The sequence below is a fragment of the Podarcis liolepis genome (genome assembly GCF_965112155.1).
Source record: "Podarcis liolepis genome assembly, chromosome: 7".
Classification (NCBI taxonomy): Eukaryota; Metazoa; Chordata; class Lepidosauria; order Squamata; family Lacertidae; genus Podarcis; species Podarcis liolepis.
In genome coordinates, this window is record NC_139561.1 from 75,594,833 (window position 1) to 75,608,882 (window position 14,050).

The window sequence follows — 14,050 nt, forward strand, 5'->3', positions numbered from 1 at the left end:
TGAACCAATGAGATTATAGTATAAAATTTCACAACAGGGGAGGCAACAGAGGAAGATAGAGGGGTTGGTAACTGGAGTGGTGATGTAGGGCAAATAGGTGCATACTGTTCATTTGCATGTTCTTAAGACTGTTTCATTGGAGGATTAAGGCCATGTCACTGCATCAAGGCTCCACAGAAAATGTGTATTTTGAGGAGCAATTTGAACTAATAGGAGAGGAAGGCAACACCAGGAATACAGGCCATACATCAGGGAAGCGGGGGACACTGAAGTGGGGAAATGTGAGGACTGGACTGTGGGCATCAGACTGTAGCGATCCAGGAGCATGGAATTAGGATCTGTGGGGCAAGCCAATAGTTAAGACTACAAAATAATTCAGGACCAGGGATGGAGGAGAAATTCTATATTGTTTGAATTGTAACAAGAAAGTTCCTAATCTGCACTTCTCGAACCAATGCAAAATCATTTAACAGCTATCCTTTCAATTTTGCATGAGGCCCTTAATACAAATCTCCAACAAAACAGTCTACAAAAGTGTGCGTGGGGAAAAAGCCATATACTTCAGAAAACAACATGCAGCAATGTATTATTTTAGTGGAAATTCTTTGCAAAAGTGTTTGCATTAGTCAAAAGTGTACAAAAAAGTGTTGATTCAATAGATATCCATGCTAAAATGCTGGTGAATTTTCAAGAGGTTCCCCCATCCCAGAATGCTGCAGAAGTGAAGATCAAAGGACAATCCGGGAGGCATGGATGAGAAATAAGCCAGGTCAACTAATTCTGAAGAGTGAAAATTAGTTAATTTCATGATGTTGTTGCAGAACATGCTGCCCATGGCGGCAGATGCACCAGTCTGTACGCTGGCATTGCAAATGATCTGATAAAAGCATCCTCATATTTCTTTGTTTCAGTTAGAATTAAGATCGGCATTCTGTTCTCTGGGGCTTTGTGTATAGCATTACAACCTTATAGCATTCAGAAGATCTTATGAATACTATCCAACAGTTTTAGGAGAACAGAAGGAGAGGATATCAGACAGACCAGCTAACAAATAAAAAGATACAAAGGCAGATTTCTGAATTGATTTTATCCCAGCTTCTGACAGAACACAGCCAAGTGAAAAGGGCTCTGTGGGTGAATGGAATTTAGTGGCCCACATCCCTGCGACCTTAAATAATTTGTCTTTGACTGATGGGTGAAGGTCCACTAGTGTAGGGATGGGGAATCAGTGGCTCTCCAGGTGGTGTTGGATCACAACTCCCATCATCCCTGGCCACTGGCCATGCTGGCAGGGCTGATGGGATCTGGAGTCCAACAGCATCTCTGGCATTGTGTATATTGCAAAGAAAACTAAAATGCAGAAACCCATGAAAAAGATCATATACTTACAGGAGATCTCTTTTTTCGACGTCCCTTCAGATGGAAAAGCAAAGCAACATGAAAGGTTAATACAATGGCAAGCAGAAGACCACTATGTGTTTTCTTTGCAGTAAAATGAAAGATGTGGAAACAACTACAGCATGGATTCCGAAATTATGTCAAATAATAGGAGGAGATAGTAATAATGTATCCTGTTTGTTTTTTTCCAGTCCAGAAATATACTATGGGAATTTAGGCACTTGGACAGACAGTTCATGTAAACAAAATCATGTGAATATTCAGCGGCACAGAACAAAGAACATTTGCACCCTGAAATGTCAAACTGAAGTTATTTCTTGTTTTTTTATTTCATGTTCTATGAAATGAATTCTCAATATAAAAGGAGGAAATTGTCCATGATTTGCAAGACAAACAGAGCAATCTTACAGTAAGGTCCACTGGGATGAGAAAGGTTAAGCTCCATTGGATCTCCAGCTGAGCCAGGAAGTTAATGGCTAAGCAGTGCTATTTTGCTGTAACTTCTTGTCCCCAGCTCAGCTGGAGATCTCCTGCCATATCTCCCTCATCCCAGCTCAGCCAGGGCACTGCTGGCTGAATACATGGCAGGGCAGAAGATGCATTTTGTCAGTACAAAATAATTAGTTAAACTCTTGGGGAAAGATGCTGTATAAACAAAATCATGAGAATACTCACCACCACGCTTCCAAGCTGAAATGTCAAAGTGCACAGTTATTTCTTGTTTGCTTGTTGTTGTTTTATAGTATCTAAGGATTCTCAATAAAATAGGGAGAATACTGTCCATGACCTGTGGCCGCCAAGAGGGCCATATGGAGTCCTGCAGGCTTTCACTCTGCACCCCTGCTCCCTCCGGACACGGCAACGTCCTCTCCGCCCTCCTTGGCTGGCTTAGCCAAGTTCTGAAACCCTTAACAAATACGCCCACTGTTAGCAAGACAACCAGAGCACTCTGACTGCAAAGTCCATTGGGATGTGAAAGGTTAGGATCCAGCAGATCTCCAACTGAGCCAGAAAGGTCATGGTCTGGCCAACACAATGCTTCCACTCTAATATATCAAAGTACACAATTATTTGCGGGTGTCTTACTTCATATACTAAAAATGGATGCTCAATATCTATTGCCCATTATTAGCCAGACCCAGAGAGCAATCTTATAGTAAGATCCATCAATATGAGTATGGTTAGGATTCAGCAGATCTCCAACTGAGCCAGAAAGTTCGTGGCTGAGCAGTGCTGCTGTGCTAATGTAACTCCCCATCCTCAGCTCAGCAAAAGCTTTGCTACCCTATCTCCCTCATCCTGGGACAGCCAAGACCCCATAACCTCCAAACTTGGAGCCAAAATCCGGGACACTATCTTTCAAGACTCCAACTTCCTGTTTTTATTGGGAGTGTATGGCAGGCATTTTGGTGGTCATGATCAATCGCAGTTTCACACCGTAGATTCCTCCCTTCCCAAAAATTTCTTTCCTTGGTTATGGCACCAAAACACCACACATTTTGGGGGCGATACCCAGCCTTGTGGCCCTGCAAAAAGCATCTTATTCAGGGGGAAATTGCGCTATTAAATTGCATGATATCACAACAACCAAAATGGCCGCAGTTCCCTCAAAATAGAAAACTGGATTTCCCTGTTTTTGTGGGACACTTGAAGCATACAAGACCCTGCTAGCTGAATACAAAGCAAGGCAGAATATGCATTTTTGCTTGTACAAAATAACCAGTTATACTCATTGGGATATATATAAATGAAATCACATGAATATTCACCGGCACACCACCGGAAGGGATGACACCCTAATATATAAAAGCACTCAATTATTTATGGGTTTCTTACTTCATGTAGTATAAAATGAACACTCCATACCTATTGGCCATTAGTAGCAAGACGAAGAGACCATTATTATAGTAAGATACATCGATATGAGGAAGGTTAGTGTCAAGCAGATTACTAGCTGAGCATGAAAGTTCATGGCTGAGCAATGCAGTGCCAACGTAACTCCCAGTCCTCAGGTCAGGTGGAGATCTACTCCATATCTCATCATCTCAGGTCAGCCAGGACAACATACAATCAAACACCTTTAAGCCAAAATCGGGGTTGCTATCTTTCTGCATGTCGTTTTCCTAACGGTGAAATCAAAATTGTCACGACAGCCCTTTTGGTTTCTATGAGTTTGTGCTTTTCACACCGATGTCTCCCCCTTAAAAGGTCCTCTTTGGGGCACAGTGCCCAAAACACATACTTTGCGGCACCACTTAAGATCCCAGACCTGAAAAGAGTGTGTAGTCGGGGACGGCAGATCACATTGCAAATTCCCTAAGAAGCGGGGCAACCTATATGGCCGTAGTTCTCTCACACCAAAGAATGAGATGTCCCGGTTTTTCTGGGACACTTGCAGAATATAAAATGAATACTCTATATCTCTCCACCATTATTAGCAATCCAATGGAAAGATCCACTAGTAGGAGAAAGATTAAGTTCCAGGAGATCTCCAACCAAGCCAGAAAGTTCATGGCTGAGCAGTGCTGCTGTGCTTGTGCTAATGTAACTCCCCATCCTCAGCTCAGCGGAAGCTTTGCTACCCTATCTCCCTCATCCTGGGATAGACAAGACCCCCTAACCTCTAAACCTGGAGCCAAATTCCAGGACACTATCTTTCAAGACTCCATCTGCCTGTTTTTATTGGGAGAATATGGCAGCCATTTTTGTGGTCGTGATCAATCGCAGTTTCACGCCATGGATTCCTCACTTCCCAAAAAGTTATTTCCTCAGTTATGGCACCAAAACACCACACATTTTGGGGGCGACACCTAGCCTTGTGGCCCTGCAATAAGCACATTATTCAGGAGGAATTTGCACTATTAAATTTCATGATATCACAGCAACCAAAATGGCCGCAGTTCCCTCACAATAGAAAACTGGATTTCCCTGTTTTTGTGGGACACTTGAAGCATACAAGACCCTACTGGGTGAATACAAAGCAAAGCAGAATATGCATTTTTGCTTGTACAAAATAACCAGTTATACTCATTGGGATATATATATAAATGAAGTCATGAGAATACTCACCGGCGCACCACCGGAAGGGATGAGACCCTAATATATAAAAGCACAAAATTATTTATGGGTTTCTTACTTCATATGCTATAAAGTAGGTGTTCAATATCCATTGCCCATTATTATCCACACCCAGAGAGCCATCTTACAGTAAGGTCCACTGGGATGAGAAAGGTTAAGATCCAGTGGATCTCCAACGAGCCAGGAAATTCATGGCTGAGCAGTGCTATTAACTCCTTTTCCTCAGCTCAGCTGGAGATCTGCTGCCCTCATCCCAGCTCAGCCAGGGCACTGCTGGCTGAATTGTCCATGATTTGCAAGTCAAACAGAGCAATCTTACAGTAAGGTCCACTGGGATGAGAAAGGTCTCCCAGCTGAGCCAGGAAGTTCATGGCTAAGCAGTGCTATTTTGCTGTAACTCCTTTTTCTCAGCTCAGCTGGAGATCTGCTACCATATCACCCTCATCCCAGCTCAACCAGGGCACTGCTGGCTGAATATATGGCAGGGTAGAAGATGAATTTTGCAAGTACAAATAATTAGTTAAACTCTTTGGGAATGTTATAGACAAAATCATGAGAATACTCACCGGCAAAGGAAGAGGAACGCCTCCAGGCTGAAATGTCAAAATTCACAGTTATTTCTTGTTTGCTTGTTGTTGTTTTCCTAAACATAGTATCAAATGGATTCTCAATAAAATAGGGAGAATTTGCCCACTGTTAGCAAGACAACCAGAGCACTCTTACTGCAAGGTCCATTGGGATGTGAAAGGTGTGGATCCAACAGATCTCCAACTGAGCCAGAAAGGTCAAGGCCTGGCCAAGACAATGCTTCCACCCTAATATATCAAAGTACACAATTATTTCTGGGTGTTTTACTTCACGTACTAAAAATGGATGCTCAATATCTATTGCCCTTTATTAGCCAGACCCAGAGAGCAATCTTATAGTAAGATCAACCAATATGAGAATGGTTCGGATCCAGCAGATTTCCAACTGAGCCAGAAAGTTCGTGGCTGAGCAGTGCTGCTGTGCTAATGTAACTCCCCATCCTCAGCTCAGCGGAAGCTTTGCTACCCTATCCCCCTCATCCTGGGACAGCCAAGACCCCATAACCTCCAAACCTGGAGCCAAAATCCAGGACACTATCTTTCAAGACTCCATCTGCCTGTTTTTATTGGGAGACTATGGCAGCCATTTTTGTGGTCGTGATCAATTGCAGTTTCATGCCATGGATTCCTCGCTTCCCAAAAAGTTATTTCCTCGGTTATGGCACCAAAACACCACACATTTTGGGGGCGACACCTAGCCTTGTGGCCCTGCAAAAAGCACCTTATTCAGGAGGGAATTGCACTATTAAATTCCATGATATCACAACAACCAAAATGGCCACAGTTCCCTCTAAATAGAAAACTGGATTTCCCTGTTTTTGTGGGACACTTGAAGCATACAAGACGCTACTGGGTGAATACAAAGCAAGGCAGAATATGCATTTTTGCCTGTATAAAATAACCAGTTACATTCATTGGGAAATATTTGAATGAAATCACGTGAATACTAACAGGTACACCACCCTGAAATGTCAAAGTACACAATTTCTGGGTTTCTTACTTCATGTAGCATAGTATGGAAACTCAATATCTATGGCAAGGCCAACAGAGAGATCCACCAGTATAACCAAGGTTAGTATCCAGTCCATCTCCAGTTGAGCCAGAAGGTCAATGACTGAGTAGCAGCAGCCTTGGGTTTTATGGGTCAGAGGGGGCTTCAACTCCCCCAATTTTGGGGGGTAGGGGGCAGCGCTTCCCCAATATTGTGGGTGCCACCCCCCATCCCTGCCGGGTGCCCTGGTGTTCCTGGGATGAGTGAAGTAAGTACTGCCCAGGCTTCTCTCAGCATCTGCACAGCTGGTTTGAGCACGGGCGATCTTTGCTTCACTCGTCCCAGCTGCAGCCTGATTCCTGGGCTCCCAGACTGCGGTTGGGACCAGCAAGTGTGGAGATTGACCTCCATCCATTTCTCCCCCACTTGACACACACCGGCGGCATCACGTGACGCATTACGTGATGCATTGCATGACAGGTCACATGATTTGGGGTTAAGATTGCTCCCCGGCTGAGCATTGCTGTGCCAACATAACTCCCCATCCCCAGCTCAGCAGGAGAAACACTGTCCTACCATATCTCCTTATCTCAGGACATTCAGGACCCCAATTCCTCCAACACCTTGAAGCCAAAATATGGGCCGCCATTTTTCTCAATGTCATCAGTGGACATTTTGGTTTCTGTATCTCATGTTACTTCAGGCCATTGTCACCCCCCCCCCAAAAAAAGTTTTTTTCCACACATGGTGCCCAAGCCACACATTTTGAGGCACCTCATTATATCACAGACCTGAAAAGGTATGATTTGGGGGGGGGGGGAATTGCACTGAGAATTTGCAAAAGAGCAGGGAAACCCAAAAAGTCACAGTTCTCTCACAATAAAAAATGAGTTCTCCCAGTTTTTCCGGGACACTTGCAGGGTTTGGGACCGAAGATGTATTTTGCCAGTACAAAACAATTAGTTACACATATTGGGAAATACATTAACGAAATCATGTGAATACTCACCGGCACACCAACAGGAACATTTACACTCTGAAATGTCAAAGTGCACAGTTATTTATTGGTTTCTTACCTTGGATAGTAAACAAATTGATACTCAGTATAAAAGTTGAAAATTGCTTGTTCTTAACAGTAATTTAGGACTAATCCAACAGCAAGATACACCAGGATGAGTTGGGTTAGCTTCTGGAGGTTTTGGTTAAGACATGCAGTCCCCAGCTTTGCGATGCTATGCCAACATATTTTCACATCCTTAGCTTAGCTGGAGATACAATATTGTATCTTCCCCATTATAGCTCAGCAGGGACCTAGTCTATTGAGCTGAGCTTGGCAGACCTTTAGCCAGCAGAAACCCTGAGAAAGGGTCTTCCAGCAGTAGCAACAGCAAGTAATTTGATCTGGGTTAACTTACAGTAGCTGGTTTTACACCAGCAAACAGTGTATAGAATTCATTCCTAAGAGGGGCTGCTTTCATAGGGGCTTGCATAGAGCTGCTTTGCAAAATAATTTTAAATAGTTTCTTGCATAGTGTATCTGCTGTCACATTATATGCTTTATGGTAACCTTATTTTTTAATTTTTAAACCTTGAGAATTACTATTTCTATTCTACTGTTTCTATTATAATTAAAAAATCTAATATTTTTTAAAGGATTTAAATCTAAGCACAAGGAGAAGCTGTCCAAATAAATGACACGGAAGAAATTATTTCAGCGCTGTGATTGTATTTTTACAATGGTGATACGAATACTGTCATTTTTGTTGGAAGACAAACTGCAGTGGAATGGAAATTGTGCTATGTGAGATGACTCCAAGGACAGAATCCAAGTGCAATCCTAAAACTATCTGCTCAGAAGTACATCCTATTTAAGTCAATGAAGCTTTATACCATATATGTCAATTTCAGATAACAGTCTTACTCACTAGTTTACGCACTAGTTGTGCTGAATTTTTCTCCTAATTCTCCATGAGTAAGGCAGAAGATAAAAGTCAGCAAACTGGAGAAGAGGTTTCAGCAAACCAGTATTACTCAGCAAGAGGGACAGAGAGCAATAATTAAGGCATACAGAGTAGGGAACCTGGGAATCCAACAGACCGCATTCCTCACCCTCATTTCATTTCACTCTAAGGCCTTGAGTAATACCTGAGTTTCCAAAGTATCAACATACATCTGTTGCATTTGTGTTATATGTTATAGCAAATATACATTCTCCACCACCTGCCAGGGATGGTGGAGGTTGGTTTGGAGGGCTAGAGGAGTTCTCCAACTAAATATTGCTGAAGTCTTGATATATTGTGGATACACAAACTCGGCTCTTGTATTGAATAGGTTATACCCTAAATTTCTACATTTCAGTCATGAGTCTCATCCCACCAGGCCTCAGTCGTGTCTACTAGATCATATTTGCCATCCTGTATTAGGGTCTCAAATTTGTCTTGCTTCTTTCTTATACTCTGTGCATTAGGGCAGAGACCACTGAACCCATGAGTCATTCCCTCCAGCTGTTCCTTCTTGTAGTTTCTGCCCTTTAGCAGTTTCTGTAGCGCCACCAGTCATGGTGACAGGCACCAGCTAGGGAACTTCAAAGGGAACCCCCAGGGAAAGAAGGTATTGGTGGTGGGACAACAATGAGTGGTCAGAGGCAGAAGAAGGCGCAGACTGGCAGGAGGAGGAGGAGGTGCCGGAAGCAGAAGAGGTAACAGGGTTTACTGAGCAGGAGGAGGCTGTGGCAGAGAGCAGCTCAGAATCTGAGGCTGAAGCATAGGCTGGAGAGGCAGGTGACCAAGAGGCAGAATGGCGACAGGCTGCTGAAGAATCAAGGGAGTCTCCCTGCTACTGTGGCCAGCTCCCCCCCCCCCCGTCTCCTAGAGCACACAGAGAAATGAAAAGAGCAAAGCAGAGCTTGGTTGTGTGATGACAAAGTTTGAGATGGCTTGGGAAAGTCCCTGGAATGTTGGAGCCTCCCAACTACCTCATTGAGGCAAAACCTACTGGGAACAGTTGCTGGGATCACAAGGCATTGCGCTGCTTCAGCTTCTTTGAATGAAGAGTTAACTTCACAGTTTCCAGCCACGCCTACAGATCATGGCCCCAGCTTTCCTCTGGACTCCAGGGTGTGGGGAGGTTCAAGCAAGAGAAAGCCAGGATTTAGGAGGTAAAATTCCTGGCAATGCTCTTCAGAGAGTTCTGGGGAGTTCTGTTTATCCCACGGTGCCACTCAAGCCAGTTCCTGCCAAAATCGACAGGCAGAATGGGCGCGACTTGGGAATGTGCCCTTGCCATGCACCAGTCTCCATCAGTGGCTTGATTTATGGAGGGTTCCTCAACAATTCAGAATATTGACAGTAATCAAGAGGAGCTTCTGATGTGACATAGGATAATGGGCTGCAATCAATCAGCTGCCAAAAGGACTGGAATTAGCTCTTTGAAGGTAACTGGAATGATTTACTTTCTGAAGCTTGATAAACCTTACAAAAGCAATTGAAGGAATTTGGAGGGGGGGAATAGGGAGTTTTGTGCTCTGCTTATATTATCTTTAAATAGTTTCTTTTGCCTGTCCTCTTCCTCCAAAATGAAGAAGCGTGTGTACATCATGACTGCCTTGCTCTGTTTGTTACCGAGGAAATGGGGGTGGGGACTTTTGATTTATATTTAACAAAGAATTGAAAATGGCTTGACTACATTGTTTTAATTGGGCTGCAATTAAAATGACTTGTGGACCAGACCTGGAGTAAGAGAGAGGGGGGGGGCATTGAAGCTGATTAAATCTGGCAAGAAGTGGATAATTCGCGAAAAAACTTTGTGTTAAGGAAATACACCCGAGTGGAATTACAATGGCGGAGAATACTATCTGGGAGCTATTTTTTTAGCCTGCAAGCAAGAATGGGACCTTGTAATGCTGCAGGGAACAGACAAAGGAGCAAAGTGTGAAAGAATATCCCACCACAACAGGTCTGAGACCAACTGATTCAAAGGTCTCTACACACGTAAAAAAGGAGTTTATATTTATAAGAAATAAGATGGAGCTGTCTGTAAGGGAAACAGAATGGGCAGCTGCAAGAACGGTTTACATCTAGCGAACATTCTAAGTGGATTTTATGAAAAAATGAAGTGGCAACAGCAGAAAGAGATGCACATATGTTTGCAACGGAAGCGGGAAACCTGGTTCTTTTTTAAAAAATGTATTAAATTATAATAATTTGTTTTGATTTGTACTAATTTGGAAAATCAGTTAAATAACAATTTTAAAAGAGTTAACTTCACCGACACCGTGTTGTTGTTTTTTTAAATTGCTGACCTATGCTTGACTCCAGCTCCTGACACCATTGCCGTTTCCTGTGTATCATTGAAGCTAATATCCCCAGTACTAGCTATTCCCATGTTGTCTGTAATATTGGCAATGAAATATTATCAGCAATACTCACTGGTTTGCCAGCAACGACCTAGAAAGTACAGATTTGCAGTTAATTCTTGCTCTCATTTTTACATCACATAATATATGCTAACAAGGGCACAGACTGAACAGCTATTTACAGCTATTTACTGTAATTATCCATATCATCAAGGTTCTCAGCACATTTCATCAAAAGATGAAGACCACAAAAAAAAAGTCAGGACCAGGGATGAAGGAGAAATTCCCTATTGTTTGCATCATCATGAGAAAGTTCTTAATTTGCACTTCTTGAAGGAATGCAAAAAGCTTCACACAGCTATCCTTTCAATTTTGCTCTTGGCCTGAATTTTACAGTACAGTTCTCCAGTCAAAAATGTCTACAAATATACATATATTGAGGGTAAAGTGAGGATAAAAATGCATATATTACTCAAAACAACATACAACAATATATTATTTTGATGGAAAATCCTTGCAAAAGGGTTTGCATTAGTCAAAAGTGAACAAAAAGTGTTGATTTATAAATATTCAGGCTGATAATTTTTCATGAGGAGCCCTCAACCCCCAACCCAATACCTCAGAGCGCTAAGTGAGTAGAAATATTTTAAGGTTGCTAAATTGGAAAACTCAGGGTAGCCAAAATCTGTACATCTATCTATCTCTAGTGGGGAGCAAAGGACAATCTGGGAGGCAGGGAAGAGAAATAAGTCAGAGGTCTAGACCACTAACTTTGAAGAGTGAAAAATACTTAATTTCAGCATGCTGCCAGTTGTGGTGGTCATACACTAATATGTACGTTGACATTGCAAATGATCAAATAAAAGCATATTGATTTTTTAAAATTAGAATTAAGATTGGCAATGTGTTCACTGGGACTTTGTGTATAGGATTACAGTTTTATAGCAATCAGAAGATCATATGAATACTTTCCAACAGTTTTAGGAGAACAGAAAAAGAGAATATCAGACAGACCAGCTAACAAATAAAAAGATACAGATTCCTGAATCGATTCTATCCCAGCTTCTGACAGAACACAGCCAAGTGAAAAGGATTATGTGGGTGAATGAAATTTAGTGGACCACATCCCTGAGACCTTAAATACTTTGACTGATGGGTGAAGGTCCACTATTGTAGGGATGGGGAGTCAATGGTGTTGGATTACAACTCCCATCGTCCCTGGTCATTGGCCATGCTGGCAGATCTGGAGACCAACAGCATTTCTGGCATTGTGTACATTGCAGAGAAAACGAAAATGCAGAAACCAATGAAAAAGATCATATACTTACTAATCTCTTTTTCCGAAGTCCCTTAAGATGAAAAAGCAAAGCAACACGACAAGTTAATACAATGGCAAGCAGAAGACCACTACGGTCCACAAAGATATGTAATTCTTGAGTCCATACTCCCTCCCTGGAAGTCCATTTATTAGCAGGGAAATGGAAGGTGTGGAAATAATCATGTCATTGATTCATAAACTATGTTAAATGGTAGGCAATGGTACTAATAGTTTGTGCAGTGCAACCATCCCTTGTTTATCACATAAATGTCACAAATTTGTTGCATTCTTAGAATCCTGTTCCTGCAAAGGCAAAAATGTGGATGATGAGAATGAAAAAAAATTAAGGATATTCACAGCATTCTGAAATTGCATTGGGGAATTGAAATGAATCTCTCAGTGCACAGAGCATTTACAATACTTATCTACCTAACACAGGATCCTAAACAGAGAGAGAGACTGACTTGCTCTTATTTAATAGGAGGGCAGAAATCTCTCTAATCTTGATTTTATAATCTTCTCCTCATACTACCTTGCTTTTTGGTAAGCCTTAATCTAATTCACACCAGTCATAAGCATTTGTATTAGCTTCTCTTTCTTTGTCTAAAGATGGAAGCTCCATCACAATGTCATGAACTGCAATGCTCATCTAAACACTGAAGAGAGATAGATAGATATTTGCACCAGCCACTGGTCTTTGCAATTTGAGTTTAAAATACAAACATGTATAAAAAAAAAACTAAGCAGGTAAACTTTCCAAACTAAAATAAAACACCAGTCACTGCTGGTCACCAGTTACTGCAAACTGTGTATAAACATGAGAACGTTACTAAGCAGAGAAAATTGCCAAAGCCAATTGCAAGTTAAAACTTAGTATATTGTTGAGCCCCATATTTTAAAGGCAATTTATTTATTTGATTCTTTTTTCTTTTTCTTTTTTGGAAACAGCATTCATATATTGCTATATCTTTTTCTTTTTTAATAAATCAGAGTGGCTTTCAACAATTGTACCTAAAAACCATACAATAAAAACCACTAAGAATTTTGAAGTTTTTACTGTCTCTACCTTGTATTGATCTTCAAAGAGAAAAGTCACATAATAGTTTGCTGAATGCTTTGGCAGAGACGATGATAGTGGAGTGATTCAACAATTTGCGTGAATCCCTGTACAAAGAGCAAAACAACTGTATATATGAATCACTGTTTGGGCACTGCTGTCTCCACATGGACATTTCCGATATTGTAATAGGATTCTTTTATAACAGCCCTCAGGTACTGCTGAAGGAAGCACATTCTCTCATGCACTTGAAGAGAAAGTTACAGGTAAATAGCCTGGTTGGTCTGCTGTAGTCGAAACAAAATAAAAAAATACCTTCCAGTAGCACCTTAGAGACCAACACATGCACACGAAAGCTCATATCAATAACTACCTGTATTTTTCGCTCTATAACACGCACCAGACCATAACACGCACATAGTTTTTATAGGAGGAAAACAAGGAAAAAAATATTCTAAACGAAATAGTGGATATATGATTTTTGTGGTTCATGCTGTGGCCACAGACATGATGATCTGACAGTGAGTTTGGAGTAGCCCAATGCAAAAATCCTGAGGATCCATGTGGATCCATGCTTTGTAACCACGGAGGAGGGAAGGAAGGGGAACCATGGATCCTCTGCTCACGACTGCAGCAAATCCCCCCCGCCACCCGCAGGCATTCGCTCCATAACACGCACAGACATTTCCCCTTACTTTCTAGGAGGAAAAAAGTGAGTGTTGTGGTGCAAAAAATACGGTAACTTAGTTGGTCTCTAAGGTGCTACTGGAAGGATATTTTTTATTTTGAAAAGAAAGATCATTGTGACAGAAAGGTGTTACATGGTTCCTTAGAAAGCAGAAATCTACTTACTGCAGTGCTTTCCTGAGGGCAAAGGAGAAAGAGGAGTAGAACGGTAACCACAATCTGGGGAGTCATCTTGGCTTCTCCTTGGAAGTCTGTAAACTCTCTGGTGTGAGGCCTGGGTACCTTCAGCTGCTCTATTTATGGCATGGCTCTTTCCAGAAATTGCAGCCCAGGCTGCTCAGTGTAAAAGCTCCATTGTCAGGCAGAACAATCCCTTTCCGTCAATGAGGAAAGCATAACTTATCAGAAACCACCATCAAATGGAAAGCAGTTCCCGATCTCAGTGTCAGGGACCAACGGGGTGTCCAACATGAATGAATCGTTTATCAACAACCAATTATTAATCATCAATTGAACCAGATTGCTCAACTTGACCTTTTCCAGGTATGTGCAGTGAGGTAAGTGCATGGTCCATACATAC